The sequence below is a fragment of the Triturus cristatus genome, chromosome 6 (assembly GCF_964204655.1).
Source record: "Triturus cristatus chromosome 6, aTriCri1.1, whole genome shotgun sequence".
NCBI lineage: Eukaryota > Metazoa > Chordata > Amphibia > Caudata > Salamandridae > Triturus > Triturus cristatus.
In genome coordinates, this window is record NC_140589.1 from 820,140,297 (window position 1) to 820,160,283 (window position 19,987).

The window sequence follows — 19,987 nt, forward strand, 5'->3', positions numbered from 1 at the left end:
TAAACTCAAGAAACAACAAAAAAGGCTAAATGTATGGTTGGCATCTTTAACATGGAGCATTCTTGGTTGATTTGCATGGTTGATTACTTAGCAGTCACGTAAAACTATTTTGAAGGGTCATGTTGAGTCATAAGTCCAACTGACATGGCTCGGGCCCTTTGTGTTCATTTTCTAATGGTCTGTTGTTCTCCCATATGCTTTCCCAGCAGGACATGAATCAAATATTCATAACCAGAGCAGTATTTTTTAACTGTCTCTATACAAGGTCACCCATGTCTGGTCCTGTGTGCGGGTATGTTAAGAGGCCTTGGGAGAGAGTAGGGCGATTATGGACACTGGTTCTATTTTCATACACAAATCATTGTTTTCTCGTGTGTTACTCTAATCAGTTCAAAAGAAGCAAAACAAGACTACATCACCCAGAATGCATTAGTTTATCACATAATACTTCAGAACAAGACACAGTGCATAAAGTGTACTGGAGGGATGGGGTAACCCTAATCGAGAGTAACTAGTTCTACCTAAAATTGCCTTCCACTGCTTTTGCCAACTGCAAGTTGTTAACATGGCCCTTTTTGCCAACTAACCACATCACTTACAGCAAACAGTGGCGGCTGCCTTGGAACAGGGGTGGTGAGGAGGGAGATGAAAAAATAAATAAAATAAACGTAACTTCGCCGCTGCACACCTCTACCCCATCCTCGGCTGTACGCCTCTCCTCCGTCCTCACTCTGCTGCACACCGGAAGCAGCCATGCTCCCGGACTCTCCCAGGCAATCACAAAGCTGCATCAGGAGTGTCGTGATTGGTCTGAGCAGCCTGTTTGGCAGTGCCTGGGAGCTTGGGCCTGTTCTCCACTGGGCTGTGCAATACAGCCAGGTGGAGAACATGCTAAGTCAGATGACTGTTTGGCCGGCCCAAGAGGGCCGGTCAAACAGTCATACGCACTTAGGGAGTGCAAACCACTCCCGCTCTCTCTGACGGTGGCGAGCCCAGCCCCACCCTAACTTTGCTTTGAGTGGCACAGAAAAATAAAATGATATTAACTCCTTGTTATTATCATTTTCTTTTTCTTTTTTGCGCTGCTTGAAGGCCAGTGGGACAACGCTCCTCCGCCTTAGCAGAGGAGCCGCCACTGCCAGCCAAATCCCCTCCCCACAAATAAATACTTCCAACTATTGGATAACGTATGGAATGTGGCAGCTATTGTAAGTGTGAAGAGGAGAGGAGACGAGATGAGACAAGTCTTGACTAGGGTGAGGGGTAAATGCTGAGGCGATGGGTGGTAGAGGTAGGAAAAGGGAGAGGAGAGTATATGAATGTCTTCCTAAATCTCTGTTAGATAAAGCCTCCTGTTTTAACTCTCAGTCCCAGTAGAGTCTTTTGCTGCTGTAATGTCTGAAACGTGGAGTATGCCTCCCAAATTTAAAAATGGTGATACCTGGAAGGTCCCAATATTGGGAGTACCACCTGGGGTTCTCTACGGTCCAGGTGGATTGGTGGTGGCAAAAGAGGTCAAATTATATGAGAGCAGCAGATTCAATGGGGCAAAGCCGGGGGCTAATCAGGGAGTAGATGAGTGGGATGGAGTGTAACTTCCCCAGAGATTTTCACTGTACCTATGATGTATATAGTGCACTGCCCACCAAACCCTAAAAGACCCCTACATTTGTCTGTTTCTTTTAGCACAGGGGCACACCATTGCTATTGTGCAAAACTGTGTTTGCACATCATCCACACACTGTACATGAATCTATATGCCGTAGTACAAGGAGGAGGATTCAAATTTATGACACATACATTTAAAAAAATAAAATGAAACAAGCACTATAATCAGAATTGATTGTCTACACATAGCGCATTTTGTGTTTCAGTCCAGTAAATACATCAAAGTTAAAGTAGCAAAATTAGTAATGAAAGAACCAAGATAATCTGCTATGGACTGATGCCATGTAGAATTGTGGATCAATACCAATAACAGGGTAGTTTTACAAGGATTATATTCAAGAGGCGGCAGAAGAGAAGCCTGAGTTGACTATAATGTCACTTGAAATCCTTAGGTGGAAAACGCCCCACTATAGATTATTCCCACCTACAATTTTATGCTATGTTTGCCACCCTCAAGTGCACTATTTGTAAGCTGAACACATGGAGTAGCTGTGCAGGCAGAGAGAAGATTTTGAGCGCCACAAAATGTGTACTTCTTCACTTCACTACCATCTTCTACGGGCACTTTCCCTGTCAACTGCATACTAGCCCCCTAAGTAAGTCTCTATCCAGATATGATTACAAAATAATTCTTGGATCATATCTTTCTCATGCATTTCCCTCAGCAACACCCTTCCTTCCTCTCCCAAAAGTAGAGAAAAGAGCCTGATAACATGCCAGCCTCCCCAACCCTTCTCACTGCCTTCCTCTTATTCCTAACGCTCAATCTGATACAGACTTCTACCTGCAGATTCCTTACCTTTCGAATTTCCCCAGGCATCAAACTGTATCAGGAATTGTTTCGTGAGCAGTACCCCAGCGTGCCTGTAGGTAGCATCCATCTGCTCTGCACTCATCGGTGGCAGGAAGTGACGTTGCGGTACCTATATATTGGCGACACAGAAGCACGCTGACATAAGTTATTTTCTTTCCATGCGAGCCAGCGCTGATCCGTAGAAGAGCTACCGCTCTATCCTTTTTGACAGGCTTCTTTGATGTTTTGTCAACTATTTTTGAGGTTTACCTCCTGTTGTGTCGAGGATGTCTTCCCGCAAGTTGGTTTTTGAGCTCTGTGGTGCCTGTCACCGACCGATGTCATAACGTGCCTGCACCTCGTGTACTTTAGCGTCTGGAGTGCAATCACAATACTAAGTCGTATTCCACTTGCTGGGCCATGGCCCTGAAGGCTTTGAGGGAGTGTTCCCTGAAGCCCTGAAGCTGCTATAACAGCCCAGCATGCAACTCCACCGAAGTCAAGATCCCAGTCGAGGAGAAGGTCCCGAAGTGTTTGCAGAGGCCAAAGTCCCACCCGTCCCATTTTTAGTCCTTCAGACACTCGGGTAGAAGACACAAAAAGAAGAGCAAGAAGTCAAAGCACTTTTCAACTTCTCCTCATACATCGGCTGACAAGACGAGGGAGCCTCAAAGTTCTAGTCCTCGTTACCTAGAACCTGCATCTGAGCCTACTGTGCACCTCCCCAAATATCAGAAGGCCAGAGTGACCCCCGCCCAACTGAAAAAGTTCTATGAGGCCATATGCCTCATATTTGGACATCCCAACTCGATTGACACGCCTTGGTGTCCTGTGAAGTTGGAAGGGGTCCCATTTGGTTCTGCATCAGCAGCTCCAGTGGGGTCCCAGAGATCTATTCCTGGATCTGGACCAACACTGGTCATGTCATCTCGATCTTCCCCAGCTCCAATGCTACTCGTGCTGCCGGTGCCCCCCGCGGGACCATCCCCATTGTCATCTGCTACTCCGACACAGCCAGTAAGGCGTCACCCAACACTGACTCCGATGCCGGTAGGAGCCTTGCCTCCTAGATCGGAGCCTAAGCCTTATTTTTATTGGCTAGTCCTTGACGAAGACTGTGAGGGGTTGCTGGACCCTTTAGAATACCAGCCTTAAGAAGAACAAAATGTGGACTGATGTAAGGACCTGGGTGAGGCCAGCGGCATGGATACGTCTCCAGATGCTGGTCTGATTTCTCCCCCTACCGTGGCTACGGGGGAGGAAGCTTCTTATGCAATGGTGGTGCGGAGGATGGCTGAGGTCCTTGACCTTCAGCTACCCACTGTAACAGTCAAGACTAATCTCTTGACAAAGGTGCTGCAACCGGGCCTCTCCACATCAGAACCCTTACTCCCATTCAATGACACCCTCACTGATGTTCTGTTGGGTACCTGGTCCAAACCCAGCACAGAGACTCCTGTAAATAGGACAATTGCCCACCGCCATCGCACCGCACCAGGGACCCAAACTTCCTCACGCAACACCCTACCCCTGAGAGCTTGGTGGTCCAAGCCTCCATCTCCCAAGGTGCTTTCCCTAACGCTGCCCTAGATAGGGTGTTCAAGAGGATGGACTCATTTGGGAAGATGTTGTCATTCGCCAGCCTGGCATTGCGCTCCATGATCACCGCATGCCTTTTGGGCTATTATTCCCACACTTTGTGGGATACAGTTGCACAAGTGCTGCCACAGATCCCAGAGGAGTTGCGAGCTGTACTCTCCCAAGCTTTCACCAACGGGAGAGACGCGGAAAAGTTCAGTATTCAATGCAGACTTGACACAAGCAACTCACTAGGCAGAGTGGTTTCCATGACAGCTGCCCTTAGGCGCCACACCTGGCTGAGGACAACTGGCTGTTCAGGGAATGTCCAAGCTTCCCATATGGACATGCTCTTCTATTGCACCCGTCTCTTTGGCGACAAGGCAGATTCATCAGCCAAGCGCTTTAAGGATTCTTGTGCTACAGCCCGGTCCTTAGACCTCTCTCCTGTCCCATGTCCACCTCAATCTGCCTTTCATCCTTTCATGGCTACGAAAGGGGCTTCCAGCCACATTCCTGCCCAGCCACTGCACCGAGCAGGCTCCCTAGCTTCTGTGTGGCGAAGGGCACGGAACCCACAGACTTAGTGGGTCAGGCGGCCAGCGGCCTGGTCAGTCCGCTACCCCACTACTGTAACAACCTCCAAACCCTCCTAGTCTAACCCTTTACCACCATGGGCACCCAGTTGACAGCAGAATTGCGCATCACCTGCCCCACTGGTAGTCCATAACATCTGACAGGTGGGTTTTTGCAGATTCTCAGAAGGGGCTACTTTCTCCCATTTGAGACTACACCTCCCACATGCCACAATCTCACCAATCGGCTTATGGAGTATCATCTGTTTGTTCTCCATGAGGAGTTCATGGCTCTCTTGGCCAAGGGAGTCATGGAGAGGGTTCCTGTGCCAGAAGTAGAATGCGGTTGTTATTCCCACTACTTTCTGGTATCCAATAAGGACAAAGGGATTCATCCTATCCTTGATCTCCAAACTCTCAATCTCCTCCTCAAAACTGAAAAATTCAAAATGGTCACGTTGGCTCAGGTCTTGTCCGACCTGGTCCCAGGAGACTGAATGGTAGCATTGGACTTGCAGGATGCTTATTTTCATATTCCCGTCCTACCGGCCTTCTAGTGCTATCTGCGGTTTACGGTAGGCCACTAGCACTTTACCAGACTTCCTTTTGGCCTTACCAGTGCCCCTCGGGTGTTCACCAAGGTGATGGATATAGCTCATCTGCAGAGGTCAGGGGTGCCCATCTTCCCCTACCTCGAAACTGGCTGCTGAAGGCAGGCTCGCCCCAGGCTGTCATCCCCCACCTCCAGACTATGGCAAATCTTCTGTACTCGCTGGAGTTCACTATCAAAATGCCAAAGTCACATCTGACTCCCTCCCAGATGCTCCATTTCACTGAAGCTGTTCTGGACACAGTGCAGTTTTATGCTTATTCTCCCGAGTGGTGAGTCCAGGATATTCAGGCTATGATATCAATATTTCAGCCTCTATCCTGGGTTTCAGTGAGACTGACTCTGAGGCTGTTAGGCCTCATGGCCTCCTACATACAGCTAGTGACACATGCTAGATGGCATATGCAAGCTCTGCAGTGGGACCTGAAGTTCTAGTGGGCACAGCATCAGGGGAATCTCTCCGACCTGTTCCAGATCTCGGAGGGAACTGCGAATGATCTGCAGTGCTGGCTAGTGAACCGTGAGTGGGTCAGAGGCAAACCCTCTCCCTTCCTCAACAAAATCTCACAGTAGTGACAGATGCATCACTCTTGGGATGAGGTGGCCATCTGGGAGAAGTGGAGATCAGAGGACTTTAGTCTCCGGCAGAATCCATACTCAACATCAGCCTCCTGAAGCTTCATCCGACTGGTATTGAATGTCTTTCTGCCCTCCATCAGAGGACGGCTGGTGCAAGTGTTCACAGATAACACCACCGCCATGTGGTACTTCAACAAACAGGGCTGTGTCATGGACTTTTTGTCAAGAGGCCCAGAGTCTCTGCATATGGCTGGAACAGCAGGGCATATCCCTGGTGGTTCAATACCAGTGGATTCTCTGAACACCAGAGCTGACAAACTCAGCCGAAGTTGACTAGTGGATTACGAATGGCACCTCCACCCCGAGGTGGTGCAAGGTCTCTGTCAACAGTGGGGAGAGCCTTGGTTAGATCTGTTTGCCTCTGCTAAGAAAGCGCAATCTCAGTAGTTTTGCGCGCTAGAGATTCCAGGGCAGACATTTGTTCAGAGATGCTTCTCGTCTCAAGTGGAGCTCAGGCCTCCTGTACACGTTTCCACCCATATCACTATTACCCAGAGTTCTCAAGAAGATGAAGAACGACCGGGCCCAAGTAATCCTTGTGGCTCCAGACTGGGCACAGAGAGTCTGGTATCCCCAGTTACTGAGCATGGCCATCGATCATCTGATTAGGTTAACCATTGGGGAAGATCGTCTGTCGCAACAGTAAGGGAGGGTTCTCCACCTGAACCTGTACACTCTCTGCCCTCTTGCGTGGAGATTTAGTGGCAACAGTTGACAGCTTTAGACCTTCCCCCAAAGTCTGTAATGCGGTGTGCGCCTGCAGTTGGAACCAATTTGTGGCATGGTGTGCAGAAAAATCAATTGATCACTCTTCTGAAGTTCTGCTTTTCCTTCGTTCTCTTGCCCAGCAGGGCTCTGCTCTGGGCATTATTAAGGGCTCACAATCAAAAGATGGGGGGAGGTAGAGTTAAAGGTTAGGTTCACCCTCCTAACTGAATGAAGTTTCACAAAATCTGGAATACCAGAATAAGAAACCTAACCATAGGGAAGAACAGTGTTTTCATTGGAAATGTATGAAAATTATCTTTCAAGAAAGAAAAATTATTTTCTAGATTCCCCTCAGCCACCAGGGTTGCCCCAGGTGGCATGCTTCATCATTGGGGTCCTCCAGATCCGCTGCGGATTGAGGCGTGCTGCGACTTGTGGAACTACGTTGGAGCACTAAATCATGAAAAATGTGTAGTGAAGTGGAGTGGAGAAACAAAAAAGATTAAAAATGCCTAACTAGTGTGCTAATATTTTATTCCTGCCCCTAGTTGGTATGTCTAAAAACAGGGGTTAATAAGAGAGACGGCTAACTATAATGAGTATAGAGTCCCTAGTATTGGGTCGACATATTTTGAGCTGTACCCTCAAAGCTCTTCTTCAGGACCACACGAGGGCCAGCCTTGTGCGTACCACTCCTAAGTAAACCTATAGTTAGGAATTAATGAGGTGCACACCTACTGCGTATACACATAATACATACGGTTAATCACTGACACATAGTATTTTAGTTTAGGCAGAATTATGCCTCATGATCTGCAGGGGTAGAGGGGCTTGTAGTCACACCTTCGTCAAAGCGCACCTCTGGCAAATCACCTAATGGCACCCCCGGAAACCCTGTCCTTCCCTATGGTTAGGTTTCTTATTCTGGTATTCCATATTTTGTGAAACACAAAACATTATTAAGGGCTATCTATCTGCCATTTCTGCCTTTTTATGGTAGCCTGATCAACACTCTTTATTCAGGTCCCCTATGGTACATAGGTTCCTAAAGGGTCTTACTAATCTCTTCCCTCCTTCACCATTCATTATGGTGTGGGACCCAAATTTGTTTTTTCCTTTTTTGATGTGTGCTCCTTTTGAGCCTCTACACGATTGTCCCCTCCGGCTCCTCAACTTGAAAGCAGCCTGCCTTGTGGCAATTACATCTGCCTGTAGAGTAAGTGAGCTGCAGGCCTTGTCATCTAAGCCACCTTACCTCTCAGTTGATCCTGACATAGTGGTGTTTCGCACAAATGCCTCTTTTCTACCAAAAGTGGTCACCCCTTTTCATGTAGGCCAATATATCACCTTGCCTACCTTTGATGCACCTCCACATCCCTCTAAAGAAGAGGAACGTCTCCACCGTTTGGACCCAAAAAGAGCACTGTCATTCTACCTTGAAAGTACATGTGAGTTCCGGGTGATGACCAACTCTTCGTGGGCAAGCAGCATCTGATGGTTTGTGGGCTATGTCCACTAGAGCTAAAATGGTCACCACTGCGTTAGCATAAGGCGTTCCTGTCCTTGATAGCTGCCAGGCAGGCAGAAACGTGGGCTTCCATTAAACATTACTGTCTGGACAGTCAGGTCCGCAGGTATGGGCACTATGCCCGTCGGTCCCGCCGGAGTTTCTCAGTTGAAATTAGTTTGCAGATCCTCCTCCAGGGATGGTATTGCTTGGGTATCTATGAAAAAGGTAAGGAATATGTGGCTAGAAATCTCTGTCAGATTAACAAGTTACTTACCTTCAGTAACGCTTTATCTGGTAGAGACTATATCTAGCTGCAGATTTCTCACCCAATCATCCTCCCCACTCTGCGAACGGATTTCGAGGAATAGGGATGACTCCTGTCAGGGCCCTAGTTTTTACATAACAGTGATCAGTGTTCTTCATGGCTCCGCACTTCTGCTGTGAAAAGTTGTGAAAAGTAACTGACATCAGCACGCCTGTGTGGCGCCTATATAGGAACCGCAAGGCCACTTCCAACTCGAGCGACGCCGATGACGGACGTGGAGCCGATCAACGCCACTTACCAGCGCTCAGGGTTACTGCTCACAAAAAATCTTCCAGATCAAGTCTGACACCTAGGAAATTCAAAATGTAAGGAATCTGTGGCTAGATATAGTCTCTATCCGATAAGAAGCTAACAAAGGTAAGTAACTTGTTCTTCACAAAGACTACGCCACTGGAGTCAAGCTATCCTGGCTGAAGAGGGGTGAAACCCCGAAACCGGTCCTAGGATGCTTGATTCCGGTCCAGGGAAGACATGGCTTGGCAGTTCGGGCTGGACTGTTCCCATGAGGCACAGGGTCAAGACTGATTTGCATATGGCCATGTCTGAACTGGGGTGACGTGGTGAGCAAAATAACGATGGATTAAACCCAGATCTGTGACTGGGGGTGAATGTTTTGCCAATGTGTAACATTCCGTCCATCATCTTGTGTGTTTTGCTGTTCGCCCTATGTGGGAAGGGTATGCCCAGACGTGGGTCCCATGCTCACTACGCCACTGGAGTCAAGCTATCCTGGCTGAAGAGGGGTGACACCCTGAAACCGGTCCTAGGATGCTTGATTCCGGTCCAGGGAAGACATTACCTGCAGTTCGGGCAGGACTGTTCCCATGAGGCACAGGGTCAAGACTGATTTGCATATGGCCATGTCTGAACTGGGGTGACGTGGTGAGCAAAATAACGATGAATTAAACCCAGATCTGTGACTGGGGGTGAATGTTTTGCCAATGTGCAACATTCCATCCATCATCTTTTGTGTTTTGCTATAGGAAGTAGTACTACAGGAGCATTTTTTAAATACTTTTACGTGTTGTGGACAATCCATAAAATGGTCAACTCCCTATTAGTAAAAATGGAAAAAGACCACAGTCCTTTCAATTTCTACAAATTGTATCTGAATATTTCCATTTCATTACCATTTTAGACTCTTTTAGGGGCAATTCAGAAAGGCATGTTTAAAGGACATAAAAGAGCATTACAGGAGTACTGCTTTAAATACTCCAAAATACCTTTTTAAATATCCCCCTCAATGATTGACAAAAACAGCTAGCATGATGCATCATGCTCCATCACCTTTGGTGACCAAGCCACGCTCTGTTCAAATACAGAAAAAGTACCTGGTGTCCTGCAGCTGTAAACCACCACCTTCTGAGCCTTTTCTCCACCTGTCTAGGCAAATGCAATGCTCTGTGCTGTCAATGAGACAGTGGAATACATTTGCCATGGTGACTGTGGCTCAGACCAAGTCAGTATCAGAAGAGATTGATATCTCCTGTCAGCCTTGGATATGCACAGATCTGTAGCTGGTAAAGTAAATAGCGGTTGGTGGTGAAAGATTACTGACCACATTCCATCGTCTCCCTCATGCTTCTGGAGACAAAAGGGGCAGCCAGGAAAGAGCGGAACATCATATGCCATTCCACCAACTCTTGGGTGCTCGGAGACCTAGTAATGGTGGCAGATTAGTGTCCACCATACACATAGCTTCAATGTTGCTAGATCTGACTAAAGACAGCTTAAGGACTTTGTAGCAAGAGAGCTCATGTCATCTACACCTAAAAAAAAAGCTTTACACAAATAGTGTAGGCTTTGGGTTAGTATCTTTGAATCATTAGGTTTCCTGTTTTTTTTCATTTTAGGTGTTAGTTTGAAGGGCTGTCAATCAAGCCAATGGCGTTTTAGGTATACATTCTGCCATTTAGTTTACATTGTGACTTTATTGTTGGACTTAAAATTAGTTCCTTACTCATCAGTTATGAATTTTAAGATGCATCATGCCTGGAGACTACCCCACAGCTGCTTCTGGGTGCTCCGATCCCATTGTCCGCCATTGCCTTGACCATCATTATGGGAACTTGAGGCAATTTGTTTGGCATTTGGCAACAGAGCGGCATTTGAAGCATAATCCATGACGATTATAATTTTTTTAAAGCATATTTATGTTGGCAGACTCCTGCTTCTGGACCAGTGGCGTAGCTAGGCACTTTACCGCCCGTGGCAGTCCCTGCCTTTGCCGCCCCATGGCCGTGCTGAAGGGGAGGGGGGTGGGGTGTTGGCGATGATTCCTGCATTAGCCGTTCCTGTGGCAAACTCATGAAGGCGGGGGGCTCCGCCCCCAAAACACATGCTGCGCAGGGTGGACCGCCCCCACCCCTCCCCTTGCTATGCCACTGCTCTGGACCACTGCAAAAAATAAACATTTACCTTGCTGACCAGCTCCTGCCGTCCTGTCATTGGGCTACTGCTGTGTCCAGCGCACTCAGTGGCTTCCTGTCAGCTGCCGCAGAGCCACTGCTGGACGTCTGCATGTACAGCAGCTTCCTTGCATCTGATGCTGACCCACGGCATGCATTGGCAAAACCAGTAGGCCTGGCTTATATAACTGAAAATCTACTCCTTTCCAATACTTGTGTTTTTTTCACTGCTCTGACATAAGAGCAGTGAGTAACCGGATTTGAAAATTGATATTGTACCCAGGGGCATCCAATGGAAGCCACAAACATGGTTGTGCTTCACGTTCTATGGTTAAGGTGGTGAAAACCCAATTAATGTGCATGTTTAAGAAAACAATGCTTAATTCTATATTACAATCACACATTTCTGGCAGTTTGTCTGCCTGGGCTTGGCACAGCCTGCAGCCACTGGGCACCATTTCTGAAGTCAGGGATTCTGTCACGCACTCAAGTCCGCTAACTCATTTATGCATGTGGAAGGCAAAATACGGCTTGTAACTGTGCCTCTCAGAAGGGGCGCAGCTACAATTGATGCAGCAGGTGCAGTGGAACCGGGACCCAGAGCCCTGAGGGCCCCACTGAACCCTGATCATTTCTATATTTACTGCCTTAACAGCAGTCCAAAATACAATTTTCCTTGCTTCGGTACTGCCTTCCAGTAGACAGGGTTGTATTAAGGTTACCATCGTCAGAGACGTTTTAAGGCACGGGCTAAGTGGGCACTGGCCTAGGGCGCCATGCTGTAAGGGGAGCCCTGACACAGCCAGCTCTGCAGAGAGTCTTGCCCTGAAGACCTTGAATAATTCTTCGACAAATTGTTTTAAATACCCCTTTCCTTTAACTTATTTTTAATGTGGGTGATGTGTGAGAGTTTATTACAGACATTTTGCAGAGAAATGTTGTTTGTTTCATGCAACCTCCATAAAAAGGACCTCACAAATGAGAAATGGGAGGGTGTCACAGAAATTATTTGCAGTAATATTAGTGAGTTGCTGCTGTGTTACAATATTGAAAACACACATCACTATCCCTGGATATCAGATGTAAACACATTTAGAATATGGACCAGTATGCCTGTGCACTGTCAATGCCATGGCCAAAGACGGCCTGAAGGAGCTGAAATTGCATCATAAATTCAAAACTGTTCTGAACAGGGGCCCCCAAAATCGGTTTGGCCTAGGGCCCCGAAAATCCCTAAAATGTCCCTGACCATCGTGCATACAGAAAAAACGCCATAATTACTCGCGATGACCTATCTCCTCTTAGAGTTTCAGTGAGATACACTCAAGGATTGGGTTCAGTGCATAAACGTATCAGACTGTACACACTGGCATATTTATTAAAAAGTCCCGCTCTGCTTGATTGCAAAAGAGCAGGAATGCACCATATTTAACAAGGGTGCCTGTAGTGCAAGAGCGACACAACTCAACTTATAAATATAGCCCGAGTGTGCAATATTGGAAGTTGAAGCAATACATACTGCACTGGTGATGAGTGTACTGCTGATAACATAAGCAACATGTACCTGACTCCCAAAGAAAATCAGTGACACTAGACTGTAGTAGGCGCCAACATAAGCATTTTGCTAATTTCCGCAGCATGCCTATGCAGTTATATCTCTCTTTTTTTTTTACCCGCCATGCAGAGTGATTTTCAATTCCTACCATAGTGTTCCCATTTATAGTACTGTAAATGCACAATTTGTCACTAGTCACTCAAACTTCACTTGAAAGTAGTCTTAAAGTCCTACACTTTTTCCCATGGGTGCAACAGATCTGTTGCGCTTACAAAGTTCCCCTTTGTGATTTAATTAACGCCAAACTCTACCTGCTCATTCCCTTGGGGCACAGATGCACATACCACGCAGCACATCACCAATATTTTTTATATAATACATGGAATTCTGCAATCCCTGCATAAAAACTCTTCTCAAATTTCTTTATAATCATCAACTTGTAATTAACCAAGTCACCAATTATAAAGAAAATACTTTAGAACGCAACTGTAATAACTTATTGTAGTTGAATTCTGAGGTTACAATGTCTTCTGCCAACTCTGGCAGCAAGGAGAAAGGCAGGTCATGCCACAGAGCATAATTAAATCAGCTGGTTAAAGAATTAAAGAAAACTTTGTTTTTATTTCTTCTGCTCAACAGAAAGAAAGTATTTATGGCAACATGTATATATTTTGCATTTCTTAGGTAATCATAGAAAAGTTAGATTTTGCGTGTTTCTACATATTCCGAGCTAGTGCAACTTTTGGCTTTTTTAAAAAAACTGACTTGTTTGTAACTGATTCGGATATCTTTTTGCAACAAATATCTACAAATATCTAACAGATTTTTGGTGTGGTTAATTTTGCACTAGAGATTCTATTTGTATCGTTCCTATTTGCACACATGCTAACTCTTTCATATGGAAGAGCTACAAATCAAGGATTTAATTGGTTTGCAGGAAAGGTGATGGTGTGTCCTTGTATTATATGAGATAAAGTGTCCCCTACTGTACATGATAAGGATGTGGGACGTGACCTCCGAGTTCCAGAATCTTATAAAGGAACTCGGCGTTCGGCTTCTTTCCACTATATTGCTATGGAACCCCACTGAGTCTCGCATTGCTGCCAAGTTACCAGGCCAGGACGGGAAACAGCCTTTACCACGAAGGCTTTTCTACGCGTTATGTTTACAACGGTACACTTACCTCGTAAACGTCTTTACAACGCGTATTGTCCACGACCGTCTTTACCACGCAAGCAACGTCTTCACGGAACGTCTTCTTCCTCATCCGATTCAGTCCTTTTTTAGTGTCGGCGAAGACGTAAGAAAGAGGCAAAAAAAAGAAAAGAGGGGGCTTGGGGGGGTCTCCCCCCCCCCCCAAAAAAAATGCGTGGTAAAGGAATAATCGAGGTAAAGGATATGCGTAGAAAAATCACCGTTGTAACGCATTTGTGGTAAAGGCATGCGTTGCAATGGAATGCGTAACGACATATATTCAGCCAGGACCACACCTGATGGATGTACTGCGCCAGTCCAGGTTTCTTCTTTGAATTCTGGGACATGCAGTCTTGTTTAATTAACTATAAATCAGAACTACAAGTCCTAGAATTCAAAGGGAAAATCTGGACCTAGTGCAGCACATCACGCATGGACCTGGAAGCTTGGCAGCTATGCTTAGTACTGAGCGAATATTAACGTGATTGCGCACTTCCACTCATAGCAGCCGACATATACAAAAGTTGTGCAAACAAAATGCTCAGGTGTTCCATGCTCATGTCTGGGTAGCTCACCAAAACCAGGTTTTTCGTTCCATTATGAGACTCGTAAACCTGATTTCTTTACGGGCTCAACAGGACGACAAATCCCAGAATGCAAAAAAAAAAAAAAGAAACCCGGACTGTCTGACCTGGGGAATATCAGAGCTCTGAACAAGTGCTGCCCAGCTTTAAAACACTTTTGGTTTTGCTTGTGGATTTCCTTGCACTCTTAGCAGCTGCTTAAGTAACCCACTTTTCTGCATTAACAACACCGCAGGTAACAATTTCCCCTTCACAGGCACATTTACAATGTTCAGAACTCGATTAGAGTCCTGAACACCCACAAACCCCTCTTTGTGGCGCGCTGTAGGCCAAAGAATAACAAGGCCTGAGTATCACGGTAGTTTAGAATTAACTTGCGCCATGACCCTGGGAACGCTGCCACAGACAATCATGACTAAACGAAAGAGTAATAAAAAAAGAACAACCGGGGATTCTTTAGGAAATGCAATAAATTAACAGAATAACAAGTGCTGTGAAAAAAAAGAGCTGCAGAAAAAATACATGTATGGAAGGAATCATATCCGCTTACTCGATATGAGGGGGATCTCGCGGCGGGAAGTGGGGTACGTACGTGTTCAAGAATGCTGAAATGGAGTCCGTGCAGCACATTACAAACCTGTTACACATTTCTCCACTAACGTGACTGCTTCATGTAGTTGCGTGACAGTGAAGAACAACTTAAAACATGCTCGGAATGGGCGTACCAGGTGAGCTGCCTTCCGATAGCAGACAGCCGCTCACCTTGACTCAAGTCTGTGCTTCGGCACAAGTGTTCTGTTGATTCAGGAGTGGCAGCGCCTTTTCAACCCCGAGAGCTCAATAACATGCACATGCCTTGCACGACAGTTTCCTTTTCATCCTTTGTTTGCATTTGCCTGGACGGATATGGCTTATCTTTGCATGTTAATCATTTTCACTCGTATTGATTTTCAGCATGCGTTGATCTGCATTGATCTGCAGGGGTCCACCCCAAGTGGACCCCTGTGGTGCGGTGACCTCTTCGGCACAGGGGGTCTCGTCTCCTAAGAGGTGCAGGAGTTCAGTGCAGAATGTCCTCCTGTAGGATTAGGGGAGGAGTAGGCAAAATGATTGCGTTTGCTTTGCTTGGTCACTGAGTGTGCGTAGAAATAACCAAGGTTTGAGCGCGCCTGTGTGTGGTTTCTATGTCTTGTGGGATTATGGTGTGCAACAACTGCTCACCCATATTGGGGTTAATTTTGCCCGATGGGGATGATTGACATAAACCTCACCCCTATTTTACTCGGTCTCTGTGTGTCCACAACAGTAACCACTGTCCTTGTGTGTCTGCATTATTCCAACGTATTCTGGGGTTATGGCGTGGAACTCGTGGTCACCCGTGTTTGGGGTTATTCTGTCCCGTGAAGATGATTGGTATGAACCTTACCTCAATTCCTGCTCGGTTACTGTGTGTCCATAACAGCAACCACTCTCCAGGTGTATCTGTGCATGGATTTTATGGGCCAGATGTACCTCCATTGGAAATTGCGACTCGCAAATTGCGCCAAATTGCAAGTCGCAATATGCGAGTCGCAATTTCCAATGTACGACAGTGTCTGAGACACTGTTTGCGATTCCCAATGGGGTCGCAAATTGCATGCCTCATGAATATAAATGAGCCTGTCACAATTCGCGAACCCATTGGGAATTGCTGGCACTCCCAGCGATGGTGGCCTTTTGGGGTCAACAGACCTCCATGTCTGGGACTGCTTTTAAATAAAGCAGTTTTTTTTTTTAAATGCAGCCCGTTTTCCTTAAAGGGAAATGGCATGCATTTAAAAAAAGAAAAATATAACTTTTCATTTTAATTTTTTAAGGGCAGGTGCCTGCCCTTAAAAAATGTGTGTGCATGCATTCCCAAAGGGGAAGGGGTCCCCTGGTAACCCCTTTCTGTTCGCGAGTGCTTTACCACCCTCTGAGAAGGGTGGTAAACTGCGAGTTTTTTTTGCGACCGCAATTGCCGTTGCAAAACATTCTTACATAGCATGTGGGGTCGCTATTAGAAAGAGAATGCCCCTTCCTAATAGCGAGTCGCTTAACACTATTTTGCGAGTCGCAAATTATTTGCGACTCGCAAAATAGGGTTATTGTGACTCGCAAAATAAGGCTAGTACATGTCCCACAGGTTTTTTGCATGCGTAAACGGGTCTAAAACCCATTTGCGCATGCAAAATTCCGTTGTACATCTGGCCCCTATGTCTTCTGTGATTATGGGATTCAACAGGATCTCATCCATACCTGCATTTGTTCTGTACAGTGGTGGTAGACAACTTGCGGTTCACCACCAATCTTTGCTCGGTCAATGTGCGTGCATAGTTATATTTCCATTGTCTAGGTTTTTGTCCGGGCACTGTTTTGATGTCTACTGGCATTATGTTGTGCAATATGTGCAAACTCATGACAAGAATTACTCTGTCCAATGGAGGTAGATGGCATGAGACTTACCCCTCTTCTTGCTCAGTCACTTTGTGTGCTTAGCATAACATAACATAGCATGTGTATTTGTAAAGCGCACGTTCACCCAGATGGGTATCTTGGCGCTGAATAACAGATGTTTATTGTTGCCCAACTCAATGGTACTCATTTTATCGACCTTAGAAAAATGAAAGGCTGAGTGGGCCACCAGGATTTGAAACTGTGAACATGAGGTCGAACGCAGGCCACTACAGTGGACACATTAATCCACTAAACCACCAGATGCGACTCTGCGGGTCCACTGCCTAGGCGCAACTCTAACATGTTCCCGGATTATGGTTTGCAGCAAGTGCTCACCAATGCCTGGGCTATGCTAGTCAGTGGAGGTGGCTGCCATGAGGCTCAAGCCAGTCCTTGCTCTATCAGTGTTTGTGTACAGCTAGAAAGAGAAACAAGGGGGGGAGTAGAGAGGTTCCACTCAACGAGTGGTGGAGGTGGATACTTCCTCCCAACCAAGCGTACTTAAACAAAGGGATCCACCCGCATGTATAACATACCAAGAGATTCCCATTCATACCATGTGTGTCCCACGGTCGTGGAGAATACACATCTGTTGTTAAAATACCCCTCACACACCAAAAGGGCCCTTGGTGTCATGCTTCATCATAGGGGTCTTCCCGCCCCTCTACGGGACGGGGCGTGCTACGACCAGCGTGTACGTGGGAGCACTGTTCTTGGTAGGACTACTATGTGTAGTGCAGGGGTGTGCAAGGAAGGGTCAGGAGTGAGTGGAGAGTGATGTTAAAAAATACCTGGCTTACTGGACTAGGAAAAATTTTTTATTCTGCCATCTAAGCTGGTATTAGTAAAAATGTGGGGATGGAGGGTGTATGCCTCAATGAGCTTGACCTCCTGATGTCGACATGTTTCGAAGCTTACCCCAAGCTTCTTCGTCAGGACCTAAGAAGATCCCTTCCAACAATGCACTGTGATGTGGTGAGAAATAGTGGGTGTAAAAATAAACATAGGAGGTAAATAGCCTCCAAAAGTTGGTACCGCCCCACTGGGTCTTACGTACTCCTTGTGACCTAAATGGAGAAAATGGTATGATATGAGAGACATACAGGACATTACTGTTATAAGGACAGACGCTCATTCCGTGGTGTTTAAAACAGTGATCTGAAAAGGAAGTGAGCAATGATCGTCTTCTAGCCTTATCACGTGATCTGTGATAAAAAACATAGTGTGACATACTACATTTAAAATACACAATAACAAAACAACAGAAAACACACACTCTACTCATAAAGGAAACGAAGTTCCTGTAGGGCGAAAATGTCATTTGTGGTTGTTTGCATGCCCAACAAAGCAGAGAAATGAACACATACTTGCTGCAAAAAGGATAATTTCCTCATGAGCTCATTTACCGGGTGGTTGAAGTGCCAAAATAGGCTACCTAAATAGCGAGAGAGAGGAAAATGTACTCCCTTTGTCATTTTTAGAAGGTTGACCTTCCACCTGCCGGCTGTGCCGTACTTACGCCTCCTAGGATCAATGTCCTGCTGGAAAAACCACCCCGGTCGGCTCCGTCGATAAATTAAGATCAGAGTAAATGTACTTTAAATACCCCCTCCAATCAGGGAATGAGTGTCAGAAAACGCCCCGTATGGCGGACCAATAGACGGTCCCTGCTAGTAGAGTAACCTAAAGCGCGCAGGCGCTGCTGCACGAGACCCGGAGCCGGAAGGTAGAGGCAGACGGGTCATTGCAATGAGACTGTAAGGACCCCCAGGGAGGTGTCTAAGTAGGTGCCTGATGGAGCGCCTTACATAAACTCATAATTAAAAGAGTAAAAGAGGCTATGGGGTGTGTGTAAAGGATAATCTACATAACACAAAATCGAGTGTAATGGGACCTAGCAAAATAAATGAACTATGGAAGATATCATTATTAAGAAAATAATTAGGTGTCCAAATACTTTGCCTGTAACATACGGATTAACAGATATTGATCTGGAAGGTTGATATAAAAATAAATCTAAACATATGTAACAGGTAGGAAAAATGCCCCAACCAAGCCTAGTGAAGACACACAGCTGGTGTATGGCTGCATCAAGAGGTATGTGTATGTATCGGATAGCTACTACAGGGGGGCTTCGGCTGTGGTCAGGGGGCAAATGACAAGTACATGTAAAAACGAAAAGAGATAACCCAGTGGTCCTGGAGTGGTACCATGCTGGTTCTAGGCAGATACGAGGGGCAAAAGAGAAGGAAAGAAGGCAGACTTGAAGGGGTATCTCTAGTCAGGTAGATAACCGGTAGTTGAACAGTGCTTAGTTAAGTATGATGACGGTGGTTATACTCGGAACTGATTCCATGGTATATCCTCATTTAGTCCATGGATGTGTGTTTTGAGACGGAACACCCAACGTTGTTCCTTCTCTAGGAGGCTGTGTTCGTTACTCAATTGTTCTATCACTGTCCACTGTAAATCATCTATACAGTGGCTTTTGGAAATATAGTGATTGGACATCTTGGTAGTGCTCCTACCACATCTGACATTGCTGCGATGTTCGCCAATACGTACCTTGATTGGTCTGGATGTCATACCCACATACTCAAGGCCACACGGACAAGTAATTAGATACACAACATTTTTGCTGTTGCAATTCGTGAAGCTCCTCTGATCCCACTTATCGCCATTCCGGAATGTAATGTGTGTACTTTTTCTCGTCAGATGACAAGTGCTGCAGTTCCCACAGGGATGATGCCCCTGTACTGGGGGTAGTAGACCAACAGGTCTTGGTCGAGATATGTTCTTAGGTCTTGTATGAACAAGCATGTCTCTTAAGTTGCGTCCCCGCTTGTGGGCAAACATAGGTTTCGTTATGTTTAATCCGCAGGAATTGAGTAGACGCCAGTGTTTATTCACTATCTTAGTGATCTGGTTAGAATGTGTATTGTAAGTTGTTACACATATCGGTCTCTCATCGATCTGGTTTGCCACTTTGTCTTCCAAAAGAGCCTCTCTGTTATTATTCCTTGCTCTTTTTAAGGCTTTGTCAACGATTTTCTTAGGGTAATTGCGTTTCATCAGTTTGGTACGTAGTTCAGATGCTTGTTGTTTGAAGTCACTGAGTTCAGTACAGTTTCTCCGCAGACGCAGGAACTGGCCGTACGGTAAGTTTTCCCTCAGGTGACGGGGGTGAAAACTGTCAAACAGACACACTGTGTGTAAATTTCAGAAAAGCATTCTGTTGGTTAAGCCACAGCATGAATGCCTCTGTTGATTCCATGTCGCCCTCCCCACCTTGTAGTCTGGTGATGGAATGTGTTTCATTGGCTCTCACCCGCAATTTCTTTATGTATGCTGACAACATATATGAA

General features: G+C 46.0%; 1 protein-coding gene across 1 annotated transcript in view; it reads left to right on the forward strand.

Annotated features, from left to right (window-relative positions):
- CYP1B1 (cytochrome P450 family 1 subfamily B member 1) overlaps nt 1–19,987 on the forward strand; it is a 69,477-nt gene that overhangs the window by 25,762 nt on the left and 23,728 nt on the right. The gene's annotated exons all lie outside the window — the stretch shown is intronic.